Here is a 21,177-nt window from a genome sequence, read left to right on the forward strand (position 1 = left end):
CGACTACGCCAAACCCCACCTCCCCTGTGAACACCACCAGCGCCAACCGCATAACCTCCTGGTCCAACGTCAACGACGACGAGACACGCAAGGTCATGAACTCCATCCACTCAGGATCTCCGTCAGATCCGTGCCCCCACAACGTATTTAACAAAGCAGACGCTGCCATCGCACCCCGACTACGGAAGGTCATCAACATCTCCTTCGAAACAGCGACATTCCTGGAAAGTTGGAAACACGCCGAAATCAACGCCCTCCTCAAGAAGCCCAAGGCGGACCACAAGGACCTCAAGAACTTCCGACCCATCTCCCTGCTCCCGTTCCCGGCGAAGGTCATCGAAAAAATCGTGAACATGCAACTGGCCCGCCACCTGGAACCCAACAACATCTTGGACCCGTCCCAGTCCGGGTTCAGGCGAAACCACAGCACTGAGACAGCTCTTATCGCCACCACAGACGACATCAGGCGCCAACTAGACAACGGCAAAACATCAGCCCTCATCCTCCTGGACCTGTCAGCCGCCTTCGACACGGTCTGCCATTGCACTCTAAAGACATGCCTCCTAGAAGCCGAAATCCAAGAGAAGGCCCTTGACTGTACCACGTCCTTCATCTGCGGCAGAACCCAGAGCGTCCGCCTCCCGCCCTTCTGATCCGAGGCCACCGACATCATCTGCAGCGTCCCCCAGGGCCCATCCCTCAGCCTGACGCTCTTCAATGTCTACATGGCCCCCCTCGCACAAGTGGCCCACCAACACGACCTCAACATCATTTCCTACGCCGACGACACCCAGCTCCTCCTCTCCCTCACCAAGGACCCGCACACCACCAAAAACCAACCTCCACGAGGGAATGAAGGCCGTCGCCGACTGGATGAGGAACAGCCGTCTGAAGCTGAACTCGGACAAGATGGAGGTACTCATCCTCGGACCCACCCCTCAGCCTGGGGACTCCTAGTGGCCGACCGCATTGGGAACAGCACTGACGCCCACCAACTATGCACGCAACCTAGGATTCATCCTCAACTCCTCCCTCTCCATGTCTAAACAGGTCAATGCCGTCTCCTCCCCCTACTTCAACACCCTCTGCATGCTCCGCAGGATCTACAAGTGGATCCCGACTAAAACAAGAAGTACGGTGACACAGGCCCTCGTCAGCAGCAGACTGGACTACGGCAACGCACTCTACGCAGGAATCCTCGCCAAACACCTACGACGACTACAACGCATCCAAAACGCCTCCGCCCATCTGATCGTCAACGTCCCCCGACGCAGCCACATCACCCTCCACCTGAGAGACCTACACTGGCTCCCTGGCAATAAGAGGATCACCTTCAAGCTCCTCACCCACGCACACAAAGCACTCCACAACGCCGGACCAGCCTACCTGAACAGCAGACTCAGCTTCTACACCCCGACCCGGCAGCTCCGCTCCGCCTGCCTCGCTGTCCCCCGCATCCAACGAACAACCTCCCGTGGCAGATCCTTCTCCTACCTCGCCGCCAAGACCTGGAACACCCTCGCCTACCCACCTACGACAGACCCAAGACCTACTTGCCTTCAGAAGACTCCTCAAGACCTGGCTCTTCGAGCAGTAGTGGCACCCCCTCCCCTCAGCACCTTGAGACCCTCACGGGTAAGTAGCTTGCTTTACAAGTACTCTGATTGATTGATAAGCAGAGAGCACAACACTACATAAGGAGGAAACAGCTAGGTTAAGCAACGACCCGATAGTACTATACTGGGACACAATCCTCACTGAATTTATACGTGGAAATAGGGAAGATAGTGCCACCTCCTTTCAGGACGAAAATGAGAGTGAAGAGGCCACTAATGCATAGGCACACTGCACCCCCAAATCTAGGACCAGGCCGGGTCCTCGCCGGTACACTACCTGTATCCATGGTCTGTACACAACACCTAAGATAGGTACTGAATACCTGTCGAACCAGATACCTAGCTGCCCAGAAGCACCTGCGAACCATCCCAGAGAGCTATCAGATTACACATGCACATGTCATTAATACCCTGACCCAGCTGTAATGAGTTATAGATGGCACTTTCAGTTAGTTAACTTATTCTTAATACGAAAACAGATATGTCTTACTTGCATCCACAAATATCCACATGTATGTACATGGAGATTGTATCTCGTGGGCTTTTCTACAGGACGCAGAATTAAGTGTTACATATTGCTACCTGGAATACATGTATGCTCTGAGTGATTACGAGCCAAAATGGCACCATAACTCGGCACTACGGCGCTCGTGTGCTGATGACGGTTGGGGGCCGTCATAAACCCGCCCATTTGCGATTTTGCCACACAGGCGCAGAATCGCGGCCGCATGCAAGGGGTTAATATACTTTGTCACTATAATTACACCGGGAACCCATAATATGTGATTTCTATTGTAATACACGTCTATGTATGTATTTTTGCGGTTCCAAATGCTCCATGTAAAATTGGGACAAAACAAAAAATGACAAATGCAATAAAGACATTAAAAAAATTCAAAAAAGATAGCTCAGTGATGGCTCAATTTAAGGAAAATTAGGTACCATGCGAATATCTGCAATAAAAGGGGAAAAAAGAATTTTTGAACCACCAGGTTATTCAGAAAATGACTGCGCGCTGCACTTTAGTGATGTATATTTCCTTCTTCAGCGGAAGAAAAAAATGATTTTTGAATGGCGCGTAGGTGAATGAACACAGATTCTCTCATTCTCTTCTGACAGCAGAGCCACAAGATGGCGTCTTCCGCCCCAGCATCAAGGACACAAGCTGAGGTAACCAGGGTTGATTAAGTAGGTCTAATGTTCTCTGATAATTGCCCTAGTTACTGCTGCAACCAATTACTCTTCAGCCTTCCACAAAACGTCCAGGCTGTGTTAAACAACACGCAACGGCAAAAGCCTCGATTATGACAATAAAAGATTAGACTCCCAATTACTGGAGCAGTCTTGACTTTTTGGACTTTAGGTGAAACCCCGGGGTCATTTCTCACACCCAAACACGGCTCTCTAAAAAAGCTAAACTCCGAATCCAACTGTCTGAATTTCACGGTCAAGAACAAAATGCGCCCACGTTGCTAGGAGCCGCGTTTTAATTACAGGGTTATTTTTATCTGGTTCGGTAACTTGTTATTAGATCAGTGGAAAACAGAATTCAGCATTCCCATTGGCTTCGAGTCTTTTTTTTTTCTTCGATTCCCCAGCCGCTCGTCTAATCACCGCTCCTCCTGTCTGCGCTCCCAGGGGCCCTTGACCCCCCCGCACTCCCTTCCCATTCTTTCATTCAGCCATGTCTTTTCTTGAGCACACAAATGCGTCGCCCCTGAAAAGAGCGACCCGCGCCAGGCAACACATGCAATGGTGTGGCGAGGGAGCAAGGAAAAGAACCCCCGACCTTCGCCTGACAATAAAAGACATCCGCGATGCGAAGCTGAAAGCACCTCTCACCTCTGGGCCCTGGTGCCACGGACCCGCTTCCCTAATTATAGCTACGCACCTGAGCAGGTGGATTTTTAAAACCATCTGCCTCACCCATAAACATACAGCCTCACCTTTTAGAAAACACTTCTTTGGACGATTTTGTTCTTGTTTGTTTTTTAAAACGTTTGTTAAAAAGTGAGATCAAAGCATTAACATTTGTTTTCTAAGGTTTTTCCTTTTCTTTCTCTAGTTTAAGTGGTTATGCACCATAATATACATATACACATATATCAAAACAATTACCTTTCAGGTAAAGAGTGCAACATAAATTATGCAAAAAAGAAGCAGAGAACTTTGAGTAGTTCTCAAGTTTAGGTGGTGAGCAGCTCCTGCATAGAGCACCTACAACAGCAATGGCACTCTGAATCTGCTCACCTCAATTTTTTTTTTTTTGGCAGAGTTTTAAAGCATTGGATTAGTGCAGTGCTAACCACGCTGAGCTGCACCAGTACATTTTAGTGTGATTTAATGTGTAAAGTCATAAGAAGTGTATGGTGGGGCGCAAGGTATAGTTAGTTCATTGAATAATTACTATAAATGTAATTTTGTAAATTATTTTTTTTAACACTAGTTTTTGTGTTAAACACCTAACTAAGCTACTTTAACATTTGTTTTTCACAGTGAATTTCTAGTTTTTAAAAAAAAAAAAGTAAGCTAAGATCCTATTGCCATACCCAACTACAATTTGTATTTAACTTTTGATTTTTTTCAGTGCATTTCTGGGATTATTCATCATATTCAGCGGGTAAGATGCCAAGAGGATGCTAGGGGAGATGAAAGAGGTGTTGTTAGGATTACATTTGACATCTCCTTGGGAGGGCCATTATCTTGTTTAAAAAGTGACTTCAACAATGAATATGCTCTACTGCTTTAGATTTCAAACTGAAAATCTGGCAGGTTTTGTAGAGCCAAATGCATCTGTTCCCATGCATCGAACTCTGCTTTACCAAAGGACCATCAACGGTTGTGGACAGCCTTTCTTCCAAGTGAAACTTCTACAATGTATGCTGAATAGAATGCTGTGGCTCCGACTGGCCCCGCTCCTGACTGTCCCGCTTTCAAGAGGACGGGCATCACAGGAACTTCCGCCTTTGCTCAGACAAGCCTCTGATCTTACTACTGGCAAGGAGAAGAAAGTCAAGGTCACTTGAAATACAGCCAAGCAATACAGACCTGACTGTCCCCCAGCAGATAACAGCCCTACTATAAACCAACACCAGGTTCTATTACCTCTACCAAGTAAAATCAGCCACCCACACAAAGATTGTAGCTGTGAACAGATATGAATGTGTCTCTCACTCCTCTTCACCATAATTCACATTAACAATACACTAAGAGAAGTCCTTCTGTCATAGTGCATGACACCATACAAATGCCGAACACTATAAATCCACACTATCCAGTGTTGGGAAGTTATAAGAGTTGGCACCTCTACCCATCAATGTACCCCATGCTGAAGTGAAACTACATGTATGCGGCATCTTGATAAGAGCACCAAACAGGCCCTCACGCATGATTAACACTTTTTCTACAAAGGGCACACTATATAGCTAAACTTGTAGCCATACTTGTTTAACCGAGCATTATGATATTATCAATGTAGTGGTTCAGGACTCCATCAAGAGCTATGAAGTGCAATGCGTTCAAAGTGTTTTTGGGGGAAGTTGGATGCATTTTTCACAGCTCTATTGTAGAGGCAAAACAGTAGAAGCGAGTGCTATACAAAGGAAGTTGCATGTTAAGTTAAACAAAATTGTTAGAATATGTTTCGAGCCCCTTAGAATCTTAAGGAGGGCACTGATACTTTTCTCTCCACCCTGACATTTATCTTATGGGTCATCATATTGCTGTAGCAGAGCATTCCTGGAGTCAACTCAAATACAGTCATTGAAAACCCAGCAAACAAAACAACAGAGCTGCAGATGCTTTGGTTTTGGATGCCTTAAATAATCTCAAACACTCAATAATACATTTTAGTATCATATTTAAAACAAGCACTACCAAAGCCAATAAGTCTCGACTTTGAGATGTTTTATCTAATCTTCTAGCTCTGACAATGATTTTTGCTGATGCAGATCAGTATCGGCAAAAAGAAAAAAAGGTTGTTTCCTGTGTCAAAAAGAAATATAAGCAGCCCCAGCATCATGCAGGCATGTATGAGTTTAACTACAACAGGAGGACAGTAAGTAAATACCTCTGATGTATGGTGGTGAGCAGGGTGGGGCAGGGGAGAAACATGGGAGGAGCTGGGAAATGTATTAAAAGAAACCAAGCGAGACAGGGAACTGTAAAGGATTAGTTGGGGCGGGGGGGGGGGCACACAAATGGTGTGGAGGGATGGACAATAAGGGGGAAGCCCAACACAGGGCACAGGGCTCAAGGTGAGATGCAAGGAACCCATTCACTCCTATGGAGTACTGTAGGCAAAAAAGGCATAGCTGAATGATAAAGAAGCTATGCTTCAGGGAAGGAGCAAACACAAGATAACGAAGGAAAGCCATCAAAGAAGTTGCAAGCAAATGACACAAAGGGAACCAATGATAAGCAATGGACTGACCCAAAGATCCCTGGATGTATTGGTAGTTTACAAAATGCCTATTTTAAAAATAGGCAGCTGTCTGTAGGTAAGATTTAAAGAAGGTCTGTAGTAACTGTGCATCTTTTGTGTTTGTTGTAGTAATATTATATTGCCCAGATGTCTGCAGATCTTTCAAACTAGCCACCAGTGAATTTCAGGGATTTACAGAATTCCATTCTGTGTGCCTTTTATTGTGGTACCTCATTTGAAGTATGATGTGAGGATATTTTATTGGTACTGGGTACTGTGATACTGTACAAAGTACAAAATACTGGCTTCTTCTGCAAAATGCGATAGAAAGCCCTCAAGATTCCAGCACCTTGATTTACATTTAGCGATTTGGCTGAATTCCACCCCTTCAACCTCATGGCAGTAAGGTGCTGACGTGACACCTTACCTTCTCTCTTTGTGCTGGTGGGAATGCAGTAATTACATCATGCAACAGACTAGATGCTTACTCTTGGGTATTTCAATAGTGGAACACTCCTGAAATCCATCTGCCCCTACAAGGGGAAAAAAGTTCCCACCCTATGAAGGTGGAAACTGTATCATACTGGGAAATGTCCATTTACAACTATAAAATTCCACATATCCTGATGCTGTGGATTAGGATGAAAACTTTAGGATTAAAATTGTATTTTCATGCTCTTAAGATCCAGTTCAGTGCTAAAGTATTTGAGAATCAGGCCCCATGTGCGTTCTATGACAGCCCTGGCCGATCTCTGACAAGCCTTATGAACTTAAGAATGGCCGACATGTGAAAGCATTGTTTCCCACTGACGCCCCCGATATGATTTTCATCTTGGTTGAAATCGTATCTCATTGTGTTGTATTTTGCTATGTTCAGCATGAGAGAGCTTTCCATGGTTTCTGAGGCTGCTCTACAGTGGCCGATTGGTGCGGGAAGAAAAGATCATAAAAAAAATCACTCTGTTAATCGGCAAAGCAAAAGGACACCAACAGACTACAAAAAATACAGAACATGCATGTTGAGTTAGAGACACATGGTGGGGATGCCAGCATGTTACACCTGCAACTAGCTGATCATGGTTAAATGAATGGAATTTAAACTGGTACACAAATCTCATAAAGTTCTCTGGAGAACTAATAAGTGCATCTGATACGGATTATGTGACATATCTACCGCCTCAGAACATGTTTTTAACTCGGTTCAACAAATTCAGGACCTCCGGTCTGAAAACTGAGAGCAGCGGGGTATACTCTATTGATTCTGGGCTCTGGGCTTATTAGCCTGATCCAGGGTGTGCAGATCCAGACCACCAATGCGTAAGGACATTCAGGACCTAATTTTATTGGCCGCCATTTTGTTCCGATGCATCCCCCTACTCTGAGTTCATAATACTACCCCTGCTCAGAAGCAGCAAACTGGTTGTATGTACTGCATGGATTGTAAGGGACTAGGAACATGACGTAACAAACGTACAGTAGGAGATGTGTGAAATTTGTACCGCACAGCTTCATCTGCAGTTAATGAACGCATCATAATATAAATGTAGTTTTAAAAAGTAAGTCACTATTTAAAGTAAGGCATTTTTACAACGTGCTTTTGACAAATGTTTCACAGGGTAATACAGGTTGAGATCAGACTGTGCAGGACAGCCTCAGTCACACACTCATATTTCCAGAGATTTTCTAGCACAGAAATTGTCTAGTGTTCAGCACTGAGCGAAATATGTTCTGACATATTGCCGTACTTATGAAACGGATTTTCAGTTCATTTTCTAGGAAAACTATTAAAAACGGCACAACTGCCAAATATATCTCTCTATTACTAGGTTGGTCTTGTTCAGAGACACAATTTTCTTGCCTTGAAAGGCGCTCCCTGCATTTCAAAGAAAAAGTGTATAGTTTAATAATGCAGGAGTTGACCATTTACTGATAACAGGCACTTTGAATAATGTTAACTGCAAGACAGGGTGCTCAAAAAGATCTCCCAATTTTAAGCAATTAAAAATATGCCTGTGCTTCCTCTGAAAGAAGCATGGGGCAGATAAAAATGGGCACATCGCAGAGCCATATTTAGTAAGATATGGTACTCCTGGTCTCTTCCCCAACACTGGTGCACAAACGGGAAACATCACTTACAACAAAACTTTTACAACGCACTACCATTACAACGCAACCATTACAACGCAAACCATTACAACGCATTGCGCTGGGGGGCGCTCTAGGATAGGGAATATATTTAATTTACTATCCAACACCTTCCCTACTATCCACGGGGACTTGAGTTGGAATAGTAAATTAAATAATTCACTATCCAGCGCCTAAAAGCACTATGCGTTGTAATGGTATGCGATGTAAAAACCGCGTTGTAAAGGCAGGCGTTGTAAAAGCCTGCTTTGTAACGTCATACATCCGCACGAACAGGCTGTCTAGTGCCACGCACACACCTTTGCACCACAGTGCAAAAGAAAGTGCATGATGTCGAGCAAAGATGTTAGAACTTTTCTGTACAGTGCAGCAAATATGCAATGTGAGAAAAGTTAGAGGAAATGTGACACTTTGCCACCATGCAATGTTGATAAATCCATTTCAAAGTGTTGTGTTACTGCCTTACAATAAAACATATTGTAAAGCTATTACAAGAAGCACTTGTACCAAAGGAATTCCACAAAGAAAAGTCTGTAGCGACAACGCGGAGTAACTGTGATTGCTGAAGGCCTGAAAAGAACATTTAAGAGCAAACCCTGTAGGATCCCATATGTAATTGTATTCTTGGTATATGTGGTTGGTTGCTCACAAACTGCCAAGAGTAAAGCCACTGTCGCTTTCCATTTGATACAAATCATCAAAAGAAGCTTTACAATTCCTTGGGCTCAACTGGTCTCCACTCATGGACCTCAATACACCAAAACTCCTGGGGCGGTGGAGGTGACATCGTACTGTCAACTCTCAATCATATCACAGCGTTGAAACCGTGCCCTACTCTTACGCTCTCTATTGCCTTCTATTAGCCGCTGGGGAAGGAGATAAGGACAAGGAGTGACATCTTCAGAAAGTGCAAATGAAGCCCAGTTTACTTTTATAGCGCTGAGACCAATACCAGCTGCCACCACTGGCTACCCCTAGCTGACAGTGCTCCGTTGGCCTTTCCACATTCAAGCAGGTCAGTATCACAGTGAGAAAGACACAGCACGCCCCATTCAAAGCCAAGACGCCTTTGGGCATAAGCAGCGCTTTATAAATTTAATTTACATTACATTCTCCCTTGCCAAATGCTATCTACAAACTGGGCGCTGGCCAAAGGCCAACCACGATGGCTACATAGAAGAACAAATTGCCACACCCTGCTTATCATTACACATTAACATTAATTGGGGCCTCCTCTTTCAAGGAGCGCTTTCAATTTCAATCAGCTACAAACCTCAATGTGACTGGTCAATAGAAGAAAATGACATCAGGCTTCTGGAAGTTTAGTTTAAGAATCGCAATCATTTGTACTTATCCTGGAATGTTGGCATTGCTATGTTTGTGGAGCTACAGGTGAAGGGATCTTAAGCTGAGAATAACATTCATCGGCTGGCGGACTGGGTATCTTCCTCCCCCGTGGGAGCATACCCCTTTTCTCTTGAGAGGGACGCAAGAAGAACTTGCCTTCCACCAAATACAGAAACCTCTTCCAGCGACACCTGTTTGCCTACACAGGGGTAACTATTATATTTCCTTTTGAAAATTCATAAAACATTCATTAAGACATAGATTACACTTGATCAAATAACTATCACAAAAACTCAGGATGCTACTCAAAAAAAGAAAGATTAAGAATAATATATCCATAAAGTGATTCAAGTTTTTAGAACATGACCCCCTCCGATATGGTACCCTGCACCAATAATGTATTTATGCTCTCTAGAAGAGCCAATCCATGAAGCCTAAATCATAACTAACCTTCATTCCATACCACATATATACATCAACCATAACTACAGGCATACTACATGGAAAGACAGTTGGCAAGGATTAAATATCTTCCATTAGCCTTCTTAGTTTATTTCTAACCACTTCAAAACATTTGTATTCATTACTAATTCTTTTCTATTCATCAGCTTTGCAGAAGCTTCGAATTTTAAAGTGTTTATTAGACATCTTAGAACGAGCTAGAGAACAGACATCCCGTTTCTGACATCACATCCTACCTTTAACTTCTCAATGGCACTGTACCAGAATATCGAGTTTTTGGTAACGTTTTGCCAAAATACTGTGGCTAAAACTCGAACTACCACACTATAATGTAAGACAATTTATAACGGTAAGTACCGATTTATAATTCTGAACTCCAGATAAGAATTACTCTGTGAATATTTGTCTTTTACTTTTAATTCAACTTTATATTGACAGGAAGGTTTCAATCCCTGCCACATAAATAATACCTTTTAATTTAAAGGAAAAAAGTTATTTCCAAAAAGAAATCTGATGTGTTAGAATTAGGAAGTCTAAGCCACCATCTATTTTTATAAATATCTAACTTTTAGGAACGTGGTGAAACTGATAACAGATACACGCTGACTTCTAGAACTACACGATTTTCAGACAAAAGATGGGACTGAAAATCTCTTGGCCCCATTGGCCAACAGATCCCCATATCGTGAAAGGCCATGAATACCGCTCCCGCTCCCAGGGTCCGGAGAGAGAATGTATGTGTCAAGAACTGACATCTGTTTGATCTCTATGGATTATGAGAGGTTTGCACAATAGAGATTTTAAATGCCAAGCAGAGGTGTCTGCAAACAAAGGGCTTTTTATGTGAAAAAAATCCTTGAATGTAGTTTGCTGCTTCCGAAACTCAAGCAGCTTTCTCAACTCACAAAATGAGCACGCTTTGTACCTTCCTTCAGCGTTCAGATGGCCATTTTTAACATATTAACAAAGACCGTTTCAGAGAGGGCAGACTCTCACAGAACCACCAAGGAAGGGAACACCAATGGACAACATGTGCCCCTCTGCCATAATCAACTTTCGCCATGTTTCAGGAGATGCAGTTTCAGAACTAAGAATGCTGGGATTTGTAGTTTCACTTTTCCACTCATAAGTATGAACCTACAAGTCCCAGCAAACTTACTTCCACTGACTGGAAAATCACCTTTGTGATAGGGGGTCAGATGACAGCTGTGCTCTTCCATCACCCGCCTCAAAGGCAACTACTTTGAAAACAATAGTAGACTATCGCTGGGCATAGCAACAATTGTTCTCTGGCCTCTTGAGGCCACCAAGGCTCTTTCGATATAAGGGTAAATGAGAGGTAATATTGGCAGGCGGATCTCGGTTATTCATGTACTCTATATTTTATTTACTTACATCTGTATAATGTAATGCCTACTTAACCCAGGAGGGTTTCATAGTGCTGTACAACAATTGGAAATTGGCATAAGACAGGAGAGCACAGTTCTGGTACTTGATGGAGTTTTGGTACAGTGTGCAAATCAATAGGATGGTGATGTAAATGCCCAGTTTTCACAGGTATAATATGGTCTGTTGAAGCTGTGCATTTGCAAGAGCAATGTGAGTATAGAAAGGGTGTGTCGTAGATTCATCAGAGCATACATACAAGGACAAACGTTGCATAATTCCTTGGGGCATAAATATGAAAAAAAAACGCTTCGGTTCAAGAGTAAAACAGAGGGTGTAGATAAGGTCAAACGTAGACATGCATGGTCAAATGTAGGCATAGGTAGCGAGGCTGAGTAACATGTTACAGGGTTATAGGGTAAGGTCATTGCAGTGAGCCATGACTACATTCATGCGATTTTCTATGTAATCGTTTTCTGTTTTTTTTTGGAAAAGCAGGGCATTGAGGGGCGTTTCTGGTTCAGTCAGAGAGGCTTTTTTCAGATTTTAGGTGTCTGGCCCAAAAAGAATCTGTACGGGGCACTAATCTATTTAATGTGAGTCGTGTCAAGCATTGGTTTCTAAGTAACCTGGATCCACCAGATGCCTTCAATTTTTGTGGTAAACATACATCTGGAGGCGTTGAGGAGCACCTTTGTAAGTTATGGAGGCAGTTTTTGGTGAGATGTTGGCCTTTATGGGCAGCCGTTGAGAGTTGTGAGAGGGAGGGAGATGTGTTTGGATTTTTTTTAATGATTCGAACCCCTGCGTAGAGACCGGTTTAATCATCAATGAATTACAAATACAGAAAACATGTACTGTTGATCTTTTACACTCAACAGCATGAACACGTACATAAAGTTTTCACAGAAAAGAAAAAGCTTTTTGCATTACAGAATAAGCCAAGCTTGGTCAGCCTCAGCGAAGTTGGTATCTTTTCAGCATCAGACTTAACATAGGCATTTTGATACTTGAAAGTTCCAGGAGCATAAGGCTCATGGAAGCCAATCACTAGTGCTAGAAAATACAAAATGAGCTTTTCATTTGAAGGTTTTCTCTTTCTTTCACATATAATATGACAATATGCTACCAGCTTTCTATTGCCGTCTTTTGTAGGACAACTGAGTTAGCGTTTTCTCAATGTACGTAGACATGTCCAAAACTATGTGGATATGTCTGTTTCAGTTTGAAAGCCAGATGGGAGTATGTGTTCTTTCACACTAATGGTCAAGCTACAACTAAAACTACCGTTACTCTAAGTAGATGGATTGTTCAGTTTCTTTTGCTCACTCTCTGGCTGTAGCCCCTCTTCGAAGGCTGGGAACGAGAAGAGAGCTACCAGTGGATTGGTGCATGCTGGGCAGTGATCGAGGAACTTCAAGTGATCCACATTTGTAAGAGAACAACATTACTCTTGAGCAGCATTGCCGTCTTTATGTTCAAAAGTTCCAAGTCTCCAAGTCTGGTGTTGTTGTGCTTCTGACACTCGAGGGTTGAAATGTGTATACTGAAATAAATTGCACTCAAAATATATATATATTAATTAAATTTGCAGTAGGCCTGGCTTTTTCAACCTACCAAGTATTAATATCAAGCTAGATTATGATATCCACAATAGCTATGCCTGGTGTGAATCTGAATGCAGTGGACTTTATTGCCAATCTTTATCATCTTTTATATTTATTTCGAAAATACAATTGGATTTTACTTTTTGGTGGCCCAGCAAGCTAGCCCTAGTTTGAAGTATACCTTGGTGTATTCTTTCAGTAAATGCTGAAGCTATTACAAGCTTTTGTATGCCTACATTTTATCGTGTGAGACCTAGGGTAGTGCCTTATTTACTTACTTTTAATTGTTCTTACTTCAAGTGTTATTACATTCCGTCTCCCCCTGGCATGCGTGAAGACTTTGGTGATCTCAGCGGCTTAGGCGTACTTCAGATGGATCTTGAATGGCTGGGCCTTTTGCGATTACCTCTCTGTGGTGGACACAGACATCTTTTTAACAAATTGCTTGTAGTAAGGCGTTTCTGCCCTCCAATCTCAGGACTGTGACAAGAACAAGTAGGATTATAAGTAATGACAATTATCTGTTAGTTATAAAGGTAGTCAAATACCTCTCAACTGTATTTGACAGGTGTCCCTTCCATTCCTCTCACCCACTCATCCACCAGCCAAATGGCTTCACCTACCATGGTGGGCAGCCATCCTCTCCAAAAATCCTGAAGGACACCTATGTTGCTTGGTCAGTTTGCACATGGTGGCGTTGAACCGGTGGCAGCTAGATCATAATTTAAGGCATCCACGAGTTAGCAATGTGTGCCAGTAGTCTTACTGGCCTTCACCTTTATGCAAGGTAGTAGAAAGCAGCAAGGCAAAGCCAGGCAGAAACCAGTATGCACATGTGCTTCCGGTCATTGGAGAACTTTGCATCTGCAATTATGCTGCTGCACAAGTTCTACGAGTTCAGCGCCAACAGCTGGGGACCCACTCCTGAAGTTGGTTCCAGGTTGCAGTGGGCTGTCCTGGCCACAGTGTTTTCAGAATTTCTCCTGGAAAGTAAACAAACAAGTGCTGAGCTTGATCGCCTTACTCAGAGCCATTTGGGATGTTTTCCACGCCGGAGTATCCTGTTTTTACTTCTACTACCTAGACCAGAATCCATTCTAGTCAATGGGGCCTCAGCCTCCTCCTGTGAAGCATGTGGCACACTTCACATTCATAGCCGTCGACTTTCTATTTTTGGAAAAAGAGCCAGTCAGAGAGTAGCAGAGTTGAGAGATTCTAGTCAAGGTAGGGGTCCTAGGAAAAGTGGTGCCAAACAGGGATGGAGGGAAGCTGCTGCCACTAAAACTTGATGGGCTGCGCAGAGGGCGAAATAAAACAAACCTTTCTGCCTCAGCCGGACACCGTATTGGTGCTCCTCTGCTCCCATCACCTCAGTGCTCCTCTGCTCCCCTCCCGATACCAATCCTGATGCTGCTCTCATGCTTTTACCCAGCATGACAGAAGAGCTGGGATTAGTCTGAGTGGGCTCAAATGCTGCTCAGTTGGGGACAGGGAGCCTGTGCCTCTTCTCCCACCCGGCTGTGCAAGACAGCTGGGTTGGAGAAATGTAAGTTTGTATGTCGGTTTGGCCATCCTAGGACCAGGCCCGGACTGGCCGTTGAGGGCACCGGGCAATTCCCCGGTGGGCCGCATGGTTGGTGGCCGGTTTTGGGCCCCTGGGGCCGTTTTTGTTACAGGGCCGTTATGCTGCAAAAACGGCCCTGTAACAAAAACGTCCGAAAACCGGCCCTGTCACAGAGCGCGGTCGCACCCCTCCCCCCTCCCCTCTCCTCCCAGAGGGGGGGAAGGGGGCCGGCCGAGCACTTTGCCAGGGCCGGTTCTGGTTCCCAGTCCGGCCCTGCCTAGGACAGGCGGCCAGACCGACATACACACTTACAGTCCACGTACCTGTTGGAAATGCATTCCTGTTGACTCGAGCTGTCACGAGCGTTCAGGCATGTCTGGATGCTCGTGACAAGCTCGTGTTCCTTGCTTTGTGTTATGTTTTGAAATACCTAGAATGTGATGGCTGTAACACATTCTGTTGGTCTGGCATTACTGACTTGATCTTCTAGACGTGAGCATCAAAATAAACTCCGTCTTTACTACAACGTTATTGCGTCCTTCTTTCGACTTTCCTACACTGGCGACGAGCGGGAGCTTCATCACCTGCGCCTAAGACCTTGGATTATTGATATTTATTACTATTCCGATTTTTTTTTTTTGTTCGGAAATCTCCGGCACTACCAAAACAGCGTTGGATTACGGCTGTTAGGGAAAGCGGAAGGACTACTGGATTGTCGAGTTTCGGACCAAAGCTCTACCAAAACAGCGTTGGATTACGGCTGTTAAGGAAAGCGGAAGGACTACTGGATTGTCGAGTTTCGGAAGGAAACGTAATTTCTTACTTGGTTTTCTTCTACCGGCATTATTTGAAATCCTGCTGCAAGATCAGTGCGCTCCATTCTAATTGCGCAATCCTACGTTTACCATCGCGCGACCTCAGGCATCACCACGCACGACGACCAACGTGACGTTTTGCATCATCGCGCACATCAATTACCACGCAGCGTTGCTAAGCAACTCATTGCCGGTTTTCAAGCATCTCATTGCCGGTTTTCCTTCGCGCAGAACCAGAAATCGTTTGTACCCTTTTCTAAAGTACTTTGGAACTATTACTGGAACTCAACTAAGGATAACTAACACTAAATAACTATATTTATTCGTTTTTTCCTTTTTGACTGTATTGCATGATTTTGGTCATTATTCATTCGTATTTTACAATTACTCATGAAGTACAATGCATGTGTTTTCTTAAGTAATCATACATAGTTTTACAACAGTTTTAAGAGCATTCATAGTGTATAAATATTTAAGGTAACATGTCTGGTATTGTACCTCCTCCCTCATTTTTGTCAACACCTGGAGAGCCACCCATGGCTTGGGAGATTTGGGAACCTGTCTTTTTGGCTTATGTTGACGTATTAGAAGAAGGGGAGTGTGAACCAGAAAGGAAATTGTCTTTGTTAAAACATTGTTTAGGCGGCATTGCTCTGAAGGAATTTAAAACTTTACCTGTTTTAGTGAACCCTGGAGAAATAGATGTTTATGAGTATGCTTCACAACAGTTGTGTTTGAGATATGGGAAAAAGAAGAACGTGGTCATGGAGAGGTTTATTTTTTATTCTCGGAAACAACGTTCTGATGAACCTGTTGAGGATTTTGTTTCAGCCTTAAGATCATTGGCTGTGACATGTGATTTCGAACATATCTCTTATGAGCAAGTTCTAAGGGACCAGATTTTAATGAGAACTAATAACAAAAAAGTACAAGAGCGTCTTTGGACTACCTCTGATATGTCTCTCAACAATGCCATAGACATTGCTAAATCCATAGAACATTCAGAAAAGTTTGTTAAAGAAATCAGAGGTAATGACAAGAGTGATGTTTTCAGTGTATCTAAAGACAGGGATAAATATAAGAAGAGTTTTTCTCAGAGAAATGAATTGTCTGCTAGGACAGATAACAAATATAGGAATCAGAAATATGACAAAAGAACCACTAAACTATTGTGTTTTAGGTGTGGAAGTGATGGTCATTTAGCAGATAATAAGAATTGTCCAGCACTAGGTAAAACTTGTTCAAAGTGCTATAAAAAAGGCCATTTTACCAAATATTGCAAATCCACTTCTGGTAAGACGAATTGTGTACATGAATGCTGTGAAGAGTCTCAATCTGATGATGAAGGAACGTTCCAAGTTAACACCGTTATCAATGTTTGTGAGGATGGTGATTGCAAAAAATTCCCATCTTGTTTTATAACCGTTGATAATGCGAGTTTAGAAATTTTTGTAGACTCATGTGCTTGGTACACATTAATTTCCTTACACGTTTTTAAAGATAAATTTCCAAATAAGAATCTATTTGATTCTGATATTTCCCCTGGTGGTTATACGGGGCACAGAATTGATTTAATTGGATATTTCATAGCAGATATACAATTTTCTGGCAACCACATTTCAGGGAAGATCTATGTGTCAAGATCTGGGTTGTCACTTTTGAGCTGGCCACACCAATACCAATTGGGAATGAAAATTGACCCAAGGGCTGATCCTCCTGTGTATATTGCACAACCTGTGAGTGTATCTAGTGTCTCTCCGGACAGTTCCTTACTTGTTGAGGAGTTACGCCAATCCTTTCCCACAGTGTTCAGTGGTACCTTGGGTCGGTACAAGGGCTTTGAACATGTCATCAAATTGAATGAGAATTCTATCCCTGTAAGGCACAGAGTAAGAAATGTTCCATTATCCTATAGAGTCAAACTTAAGGATATGCTAAAAGATTTGTGCGAGAAGAACATAATTGAACCTATCGAGTCGTCACCTTGGGTTTCTCCGATTGTCATTTCAATTAAATCCAATGGTGAACTTAGGCTATGCATTGACCTTCGCAGCGTCAATAATGCCATTTGGGTTGATTCTCACCCTTTACCAAACCTCCATGAGATGGTGTCAACATTGGCTGGTGCACAAGTTTTTTCATGTGTTGACCTAGCCAGTGCTTACCACCAGGTTGTACTTGCTGAAGAGTCCAAAAACATTACTGCCTTTATCACACCTGAAGGGTTATATAGATTTTGTCGCATGCCCTTTGGACTGGCAAGTGCTGCCTCCGTGTTCCAGAGGTTAATGAGAGATACCCTGGAAGGTTTGAGTGGTGCAATAGCTTTCCAGGACGACATTTTAGTTCATGGGAAGGATGACTATGAGCATGATAGTAATCTGAGGTGTGTGATTGCTGCATTGGCACAGAAGGGCCTTACACTTCGCCTTGATAAATGCAAATTTAGGCAAAAGGAGGTAGAATATCTTGGTCACACTATTAGTGGAATGGGAATCAAACCAAAGAAGAATCACGTTAAGAGCATTGTGGATGCTCCTGTGCCTACATCAAAAGAGCAACTTGTAGCTTTTCTAGGTCTCATTGAGTTTTACGCTAAGTTCATCCCAAATTTTTCAGTAAAAGTTGACCCATTCAGATGTCTGTTGAAGAAAAATGCAAAGTTTGTTTGGACTGATATAATGACACAAGCCTTTGAATCCTTAAAATTGTTCATAGTGAATGCCCCCTGTTTAAAACCCTTTGTCATTGGTGTGAAATGCATTATCATGGTAGACGCCAGTGCTTCTGGTTTGGGTGGAGTTCTTTTGCAGAAAGACTGTGAGAAAGAATGGGTTGTGGCATATGCATCTAGGGCTCTACGTGATGCTGAAAAGAATTACTCCGTTATAGAGAGGGAGTTACTGGCGTGTGTTTGGGGTGCTGAACACTTCAGACCCTTTTTGTGGGGGACAAAATTTTTGATAAAAACCGATCATAAGCCACTGGTTTACCTCATGGCCCCGGGTGGAGGAAGGACTATGTCAGCACGACTTGCAAGATTAGCTTCTAGGTTGCAATCTTTTCAATATACTATTGAATATGTTCAAGGGAAGGCGAATGTTCATGCAGATTGCATGTCCAGACTGATTTCTGAATCTGACATTCCGGGAGTTGTGCATGAAGAGGAGTGTGAAGTTGCTTTCAATTTTAAAGACGTCAATTCTGTGTCCAGCGAACGTTTTTCTTTACAGGAGGATGTCTGGATGGAAGAGATGGATAAAGATGTGGAGTTAAGCTGTGTAAAGAAGTACCTCATACAGGGATTTCCTGAACAGAGGAAGTTATCTGGTAACATGATAGGGTTTTTTAAGGTCCAGGAGGAACTTGCTGTCGAGAATGGTTTGATTCTTCGTGGCGACAAGATTGTTCCACCCTTTCAACTTAGGAATTACCTACTTGAAATTGCGCATGAAGGACACCTGGGGATCTCTTTTACCAGGAGGCGTCTGAAGGAGTCTTTTTGGTGGCCAGGTATTGACTCGTGTGTTGAACATTTTGTGCGGAAGTGTACCCAGTGTTCTAACAGTGATAAATCTGCAGTTGCTTTACGCCCTGAGCCATGTCCCATCGATTTACCCTTAGGGCCCTGGCGGAAATTGGGGTTAGACATCATTGGGCCTTTCAGTTGTTTACCAAAGCAAGAGGCTTTCGGCATTGTTCTTATAGACTATTTTTCTAAATGGCCTGAGGTCAAAATGGTTAGGGAGGTCACTTCAAATCAAGTCATAGAATTTTTAGATGAGACCTTTTGTAGGGAAGGGATTCCTGAGGAAATTGTGACTGACAATGGCCCACAGTTTGTGAGTAAGGAGATAGAGTTTTTTTTCACTAAATGTGGTATTGTCCATAGGAAGATTGCAGTTTTCCATCCTGAGGCGAATGGTCAGGTTGAACGCTTCAACCGTGTGGTCAAAGAAGCCATACAGCTCTCTATCAAGGGTAATCTAAACTGGAGGAATGCTTTGCAATCTATGTTATTGGCTTATAGAACTTCTCCCAACTCTGTGACTTTGGTCACACCTTTTGAGCTTTTGAGAGGGCGGAAGCCCAGCACCAAGCTAGTCCCTTGGTGGCTAAAAAAAAATTTAGCTGGTTTCGAAAATTGTTCTAAAGTTGACTTTGAAGCTGTTCTACACAGGGTTCAGTCGTATAAGGAAAAGATGAAACGCGATATGGCCAAAAGAATTGGTTCCACGTCTAGTCGTTCTGTCAAGGTTGGCGATTTTGTTCGCATTAAAAAGAAAGAGGGTGTGAGTAAAGGTTTTCCTGTTTGGTCAAATCCCAAGAAGGTTGTTGAAGTTTTTAGAAATGCAGTTAGACTTGATGGTGGTTCTGTCTGGAATTTGAGCAGGGTTTCCTTGTTCAATGGTCCGTTTCAATTGATGGAAGATTCGGACAGCAGTGTTTTTTATGATGTTGGAAGAATGAGTGATAATGGCGAGTGCTCTCACATGAGTGATAATGGGGAAAGCTCCCAAGCTGTGTGTGATTCTGACAACACCAGAGCCGTTCGCTCACATCGCTTACCTGCCAGGTTTAATGATTTTGTGATGAACTGATCTTGTTTTTTTTTTTTTTTTTGTGTTTTTTTTTTGTTTTCTTTCTTTTAAGGGGGGAAGGTGTGTTGGAAATGCATTCCTGTTGACTCGAGCTGTCACGAGCGTTCAGGCATGTCTGGATGCTCGTGACAAGCTCGTGTTCCTTGCTTTGTGTTATGTTTTGAAATACCTAGAATGTGATGGCTGTAACACATTCTGTTGGTCTGGCATTACTGACTTGATCTTCTAGACGTGAGCATCAAAATAAACTCCGTCTTTACTACAACGTTATTGCGTCCTTCTTTCGACTTTCCTACAGTACCAATCCTCCTCCCTGGCTGCTGCTGAAGCAGAGGATGGCCCACCCCTCCCTACACTCGGCGGACTCGGCTGAGTAAGTGAAAAATAAAATAGTTTTATTTTTCATATTCTGCCTTCAGCAGTGGGGCGATGCTCCTCCGCCATTAAGGAGGAGCCGCCCCTGGGAAGCTGGAGATCAGGGTAAGAAATGTCAAGAAAAAGACACTAACACAGATGAACTCAGTGATATATACAACTGGAGTTCCTGAGATAGTCAAACAAATGTAGACGCAGCAATAAAAGACAACGAAAACATGCAGAAGGCTGAGTAAATAAAGGGAGAGGCAGTCAGAAAGTGTACATGTCAAAGTCCAAGCTGCAATGCCAGTGTACAGTCTGGGCAGAGGCCCCACCATAAACGATTCCTTCCCTCCCTGCTCAGTTAGGAAGGAGGAAGTAAGGTTATTACGAGTCATCATTTCACTTTCTGTGATGTCACTGTATCACACCCTGTGATGTCATGGGTTTGTTGTGTGACATCACTCACTGGGTCAATGGCCGTGTGACGTCATCGGGCCTGGCTCTCACCCTGCAGGCTGCTCTGAGAGGCTGAGCAGTCTGCATTCGTGGATCAGAGTAGGGGTTACAGTTTAGCACCCACATAATCAATACACAGACCTTTAAAATTGGAATTAAAGTCTTGCCTCGGTTCTGGCATGCTCTGCTACTTAACATCAAGTATACCTACGCAGATCATAAACATGTATGCAATGAAAATCCATGCTGATCTCCGTGTTCATCCATCCAGCGGTTACCCCCTGGTAAGCAATGCTTTCCTGCCGCACATTAATGGCCCATGGCTAACCAAGCGCAAACACCACAAGGCCCTGCAAACGCAAACAAGAAATCTCCGATTTCTAATCTGTGCATAA

The 21,177-nt window shown here is 43.4% G+C and overlaps 1 protein-coding gene across 6 annotated transcripts in view; it reads right to left on the reverse strand.

Annotated features, from left to right (window-relative positions):
- MAMLD1 (mastermind like domain containing 1) overlaps positions 1–21,177 on the reverse strand; it is a 325,103-nt gene that overhangs the window by 80,277 nt on the left and 223,649 nt on the right. The gene's annotated exons all lie outside the window — the stretch shown is intronic.

Source organism: Lissotriton vulgaris, chromosome 4_1 (genome assembly GCF_964263255.1).
Source record: "Lissotriton vulgaris chromosome 4_1, aLisVul1.2, whole genome shotgun sequence".
NCBI classification, from domain to species: domain Eukaryota; kingdom Metazoa; phylum Chordata; class Amphibia; order Caudata; family Salamandridae; genus Lissotriton; species Lissotriton vulgaris.